The sequence below is a fragment of the Lactuca virosa genome, chromosome 4, assembly GCF_052849685.1.
Source record: "Lactuca virosa cultivar CGN04683 chromosome 4, Lactuca_virosa_CGN04683_v6, whole genome shotgun sequence".
Taxonomy (NCBI): Eukaryota; Viridiplantae; Streptophyta; class Magnoliopsida; order Asterales; family Asteraceae; genus Lactuca; species Lactuca virosa.
Genome location: NC_136429.1, coordinates 176,435,593 through 176,442,287, shown reverse-complemented (window position 1 = coordinate 176,442,287; position 6,695 = coordinate 176,435,593). Strand labels below are relative to the sequence as shown.

The following is a 6,695-nucleotide window of genomic DNA, read 5'->3' as shown; positions in this document are numbered from 1 at the left end:
CCCTTACTTTTATTACTTGTTTTAGTTAATTCTAGTTATTAGTTTAATTACCGTTCCCTGTGTTCGATACCCTTCTTATTCACCTATACCACTAGCTGACAGGTCCACTGCCTTTGCGTGTCTAAATTATATCTTAAAAGTAGGACTGAAACTAGTGCATTTATATACAAATCAAGTTTTTGGCGCCGTTGCCGGGGAACGGTTCAAAAATTAATTCTAATTGCTAGTGTTATCGACCCTTTGTGTGAGATTTATCTTGCACAAAGTTACTGCCTAGGTAATTTAGTTATTAGGAGTAAGTATTAGGTTTTTCTGTTTTTAAGTTTTTGTTAAAAAAATTTCTGTCTTAACCTTGAACTCGCCGAGTGCAGTCGAAGCTACTCGACGATTCCAAGGCGAATTCCCAGTTTCGTCTTTTATTTCAATTTTGTTCTTTTTACGCGTTTTTCTTGTTTGGTTGCAGGAATTACTTGACATGAGGTTTGAATACACCTCTCGTTCCTCCGTACGAAGATCCAGAATCCGCTCTTAGGAAGAACAAGGATAAAGTCGTTGAAGACACTAACCCACCAAAGAAATCACCTTTCAAGGACCTTAAAACAGACTTTGGAAAGAAGAAAAGCAAGAAAGCAGGTGAGTCTAGCAGTCAAAGGAGCGAAGAAAGCAAGCTTGAGAATTTTGAAGAAAACCCAGTGCCAAAAGAACCGAATATGAGTACGAATACGAGTCCGAATACGAAGAATAAAGCAACTTTGAAGGAGAACTTGCTAACACAATGGCAAACATTGATGAAGTCCCCATGGGTGAATGGAAGAAAAGGATGCGAGACGATATCGGCCCGGGACTCGTGCAACCCGCGATTCCCGCAACCGCCACTTTTGAACTTAAGGGCCACATACTTGCTCAACTTAAGGAAATCCTATTCTTTCAGAAGGATCACGAAGACGCATACAAGCACCTAGACGAGGTCAACGACATAGCCGATTATTTCAATGTTCTTAATGTGACCCGTGATACTGTTTTGCTTCGTATGTTACTGGTCACATTTAAGGGGGCCGCGAAAGATTGGCTGAAATCACTCCCTCTAGGATCCAACACTACTTGAGCTAAAATGAAAGAGGAATTTATTGATCAATTTTTCCCTCCCTTGAAGATCGCCAAGTTGAAGAAAGCCATAGCCAATTTTGAACAACAAGCTGGAAAGTCACTTTATGAGGCATGGGAGAGATACAAAGGCCTACTAAGGAACTGCCCACACCATAATCTATATAGTCAACAAGACGTCACCATTTTCTATGATGGAGTGAATGTAACAACTAGGCAGCTCCTTGATTCGCAAGGACCACTCACAAAGAAACCCCCCCCCCCCCCGGTGATAAAAGAGCTAATTGAAGAATTCTCTAAACACTCTAGAGAATATCATAACCCAAGGAATGACTCAACTAGAGGGATGGTGAATGCTATTTTGGATGACAAGGCGACATTGATGGCGGAATTGGAAAGCATGGATAGAGGAATGACTAAGATGGACCAATCCATCCATGCCATTAGAGTGGGATGTGAAAACTGTAGAGGGCCCCACCTTACTAAAGACTGTGACCTTGACGAGAACGGGAACAGGAAAGTACAAGTATGCTATTCAAGTGGTGATCAGTATGATGAAAATTGGCGAAAACCCAAGAAAGAATGGCTACCATATGATGAGTACAAAAAGGAAAGGGAGGAAAAGTATAAGCAAAAAGAAAGAGGCTTTAATCAAAAGGAGGAATCGGTGCTAGAAAAGAAATCAGACTTGGAAGATATGCTTACAAGATTGGTAGCCGCGTCCGAGAAAAGGCATAACGATACCGATGCGGCGATAAAAGATCAACAAAACATGTTGAGAGAACACCAAATTATGATGAAAGATCAACAAGATCTGCTTAGGAATCAACAAGCATCCATTCTCAACATAGAAAAGCAGCTAGGCCAACTTGCACAACAAGTGAACGAGAGAAGACCAGGTGGACTTCCTAGCAATACCAAAAGTAACCTAAAAGGTGCACATATAAACATCGTTATAACTAGGAGTGGGAAGATTATAACTCCTCTAGCCCCTATTCAGAAAGAAGATCCTAAGCTGGTGCAAGAGGAAGAAGCTGAAACTAAAGAATCCCAACTTCCCAATCCGACTCTCCGAGTCGTCGATATGAACTCGACGAGTCCCCCACCTGAACAGAAAAATAAAACTCCTGTGAAGCCATATCAGCCTCCACTGCCATTTCCAGCTCGAGCCAAACAAGAAAAGCATGATGTTGATTACCAAAATTTCCTGGAACATATAAAAGCCCTTCAAATTAATATTCCATTCATCGAAGAGGTTGCACAAATGCCAAAATATGCCAAATTGCTAAAGGAGTTGTTAACTAATAGAAAGAAGATGGAAGAGGTGAAGAACGTTGTCTTAAATAAAAAATCGTTCAGCTGCCATGTTGTAAATCTTACCTTGCCTTGTGAATTCGGAAACTTAGCTACTATTTACGCATTGGCTGATTCGGGGGCAAGTGTAAATCTCATGCGAAACTCATTCTTCAAGAAATTAGATCTTCCGGAGCCAAAGCCAATTCGAATGGCAATTCACTTAGCAAATAAAACGGTCACATTTCCAAGGGGAATATGCGAAGATCTATTGGTAAAAGTTGACAAGTTTGTATTCCCTGCGTATTTCATAGTACTAGACATGGAAGCAGATCCTCAACTTCCGATCATACTTGGAAGACCTTTACTCAACACCGCGAGTGTTATAGTTGACATGCGAGATTCTAAACTTACTCTTCGGGTAGGAGACAAATCAGTTACATTTGGAGGTGATCAAGCTATGAAGCATGCATCGAATAGTGATGAAACGGCATTCTCGGTTGATATGTTGGAAGAGTTAATGGAGGAATGGAAAGAAGACGAGCCAAACAAGTCCACCGTCACCTTTGTAGAAGAATTTCATGCTGAAAGAGAGCTGATGGAGATAGAGAGACTGCTCGAGCAAGATTAATATAATGATCTAATCAGGAGTGCAGAAAGACTGACTCGCCGAGTAGCATCCACCAAGTCGACGAGTCCATTCGAAAAAACACGATGAGTCGCAAATTTAGGCCAAGACTCGACGAGTCCCCTCACTGGACTCGACGTGTTCAGCATTCAGAACACCAAATATGAACTAAAAATTCTACCGGATCAGTTGGAGTATGCATTTCTTGAAGATGGCCAACAAAAACCAGTAATTATAGTTGCTGATCTAGCGAAACATGAAAAAGAGAGCCTTGTGGGAGTACTAAAGAAAAGGCCAGGAGCCATAACATGGAAGATAACCGATATCAAGGGGATTAGTCCAACTTATTTTTCTCACAAGATTAACTTAGAAGATGAAGCTAAACATGTAGTTCAACGCCAAAGAAGACTTAACCCAAACATCCAAGAAGTTGTGAAAAAGGAGGTGGTTAAACTATTAGATGCTGGGATCATTTACTCAATCTCCGCTAGCCCATGGGTAAGTCTAGTGCAAGTGGTACCAAAGAAATGAGGAATGATGGTGGTTACCAATGAGGACAACGAGTTGATTCCAACAAGAACAGTAACTGGGTGGCGCGTTTGCATCGACTACAGAAAGCTAAATGATGCTACTTGCAAGGATCACTTCCCATTGCCATTTATTGATTAAATGCTAGAAAGGCTTCCGGTCACCTATATTATTGTTTTCTCGATAGCTTTTCGGGGTATTTTCAAATTCCAATCGACCCACAAGACCAAGAGAAGACCAATTTTACATGCCCAAGTGGAACATTCACGTATAGATGTATGCCTTTTGGGTTATGCAATGCACCAACTACTTTCTAAAGGTGCGTGATGGCCATCTTTCACGACATGATCGAGAAATTCATAGAGGTCTTTATGGATGACTTTTCGGTTTTCGCATTATATTTTGAAGATTGTTTATCCAATTTGGATTTAATGCTAGCTAGATGTGAGAAGACCAACCTTGTCCTTAATTGGGAGAAGTGCTACTTCATGTTAAAAGAAGGAATTGTGTTGGGAGATAAAGTGTTGTGTTTTTGGTATAATACAACATCCTATGGTGCACATACAACCCTAAATACCTTGGATCTATGTTTTCACTACTTATACATGCAAATGGTTTCCAATGCATTAAACCTATAACTAGCATACATTTGACATAAACCATATAAGATACTAGTTAGGATAACATACCTTTTGATGGAGCTTGAAGTCTTGGTGTATTTCGCCTTAAAGAGCTTAGCCCCAATAGTGTGGAAGCCTCAAATGAAGTCACAACACGTCATGGACAAAGGTAGAACTTGAGAGAGAATTCCATGCACCCAAAAACACCCATGAACTCCAAGAATGACACATGTGGCGTTTTTGAGGCTAAGAACATGTATTTATATGTGTGGATTCCAAGGGTCATGGCTATAACCCAAATCCATACCCATGGGTTTTATGATCCATGGTTCATGTGGCTCAACTCTTTATGTATCCATACATAAACTTGGTCCAACATGGATCATAAGCCCAACACATATAAATATAACTAATTATCATAATTAGTCCCCATAGATTTAATTAGTCTCATTTGATCACTAAATTAATTTCATATTAATTCTTGATCAATACTAATTAAAAAATATGATTCATATTAATATATTATAACTTATAATATATTAATAAACCATAAATTACCTTTTCTCAAAAGTCCATCCTAACAAATTGTCCTGATGATATGCAACCCAAATGGACCATGCTACACTCGGGTCGAGTACATACCAATAATAGTTATGGACTTAGACATCTAATCCAACAGTCTCCCACTTGGATAAGTCTAAAACTATTATTGCAAGTACGACTTCATAACCCGACTAGAAATCGTAGCTCTTAAAGCCGTTGTCTAACTCTGAACAAATCAATGGCGCGTCCATTAGATAAGGGATCATATATTCCTCCATTCTAGATATCATATGGAGTGAGACATGTATTATAATCATTCTTTCTGTCCATTTGTTGTTTCCCGATTTCCGATTTATGACGACTGACTGATTGAACAAATCAAATCAGTCCTGGCTTGGCCAAGCACTCACAAGTGTCATCATTAAATCATCAAGGGGCCCACAGATATCGCTTTTATCCCTGTAAGGATAAAAGGAATGGATAAAGTTCGAATCATATGGCTTGTTCTTCTACTTTTTGAATCATACTAAAAGGCACGTTTTATAACATCGAGTTACCAATACGTTTTCGTGCAATCAATGTATAAGCAACTCATAGTAACAACTCATATCTTTAGGTTTGAAGAATATAGGATGTTATCGTCTCATGATCACTCGTGATAAAATCCATGGAGTGATTCAAATGAGCATGGGTTGAATCCAATACTCAGAACTTATGAGTACTCATGAGGGTTGTAGCAACTCTTGCCATGTCCAACATCTTAGACATCTAAAAGCCAACTAATGACAGTCTTGATTTAATACCCACTTCCAATGTATTAACGACTGTGGATGGTTTGAATAACTTAGTCATTCAGGAAGAATGTGTTGGATTAGTGTCTAAGTCCATAACTATATTTGGTATGTACTTGACCCGATTGGCATTGTCCATTTGGGTTGCATGGCATCATGCATTTGGATAGACTAAAATGAGAGAAATAACACTTAAGGTTTATTAATATATTATAAGTTCTAATATAATAATAAGATTATTTAATTAGTATTGATCAAGAATTGATTTGGAATTAATTAAGTGATCAAAAGGAGACTAATTAAATATATGGGTTGATTGTGTAAATCATCCATACTTGTATAGTGGACTAACGCTCCAAGGATTATCAAGTTGGGATAAAACCCATAGGATGCTCCATGGATGCTCCATGGTATTTTTGTACCCATGGATCATGGAAATGAAAGGCCATGACAATTAGGGTTTACATGGTGTAACCCTAATTGCGACACACTATATAAGCATCTTATTCTTCCCAAAATCAGCCACTATGAAGGAATGGTGAGGGCTAGCCGATTTCATGAAGTGTCTCATTTCTCTCAAGTTATTCTAAGTGTATTGGTGTTGTGTGAACCATTTGAGGTGTCACACTTGGGGCACTAGGCTCTTAAGCTCCATGGAATCAAGCTACATCAAAAGGTATGTCTTCTAACTTGTATTATTCCATATGAATCAATGTGTTTTTGTATGCCAGTTAGGATAATACCTTGGAATATTCATATTTGCATGTATAATAGAGAAAACATAGATCCAAGGTATTTAGGGTTGCATGTACACTTTGGAGTGTTAGAATGCTCAAAACCCAACAGAATGACCTAGTTATTCTGGAAGTCAAAACATGCAAAGTGAAACATAAGAATAATACTAATCCTATATGGCCCGAACACTTTGAGAGTAAATAAGACACCTTTTATCTAAGCACAATATTGATTACTCATTATTCAATGTTTCGATTTTATCAACTTTATACTTGAATTTAAAAAACACTAGTTGTCCCATGCTCCAAGCATGTACACTATGTTTTTCTAAACACCAGTTATGCCATACACAAAGTATGCACACTATGTTTGTTTACGATCCTTACTTTGTGAAATAGATCGATTGAACATAATTCCAATGATTCTCATTTCACAGTCCCAAATCCTTATAAA

General features: G+C 38.6%; 1 non-coding gene across 1 annotated transcript; it reads right to left on the bottom strand.

Annotated features, from left to right (window-relative positions):
- Positions 1-1,159: 1,159 nt before the first annotated feature.
- LOC145110489 (small nucleolar RNA R71) lies at positions 1,160-1,266 on the bottom strand. Its single transcript, XR_013709868.1, has one exon. It is a non-coding gene; the product is annotated as a small nucleolar RNA R71 (small nucleolar RNA).
- Between the last annotated feature and the right edge of the window lie 5,429 nt (positions 1,267-6,695).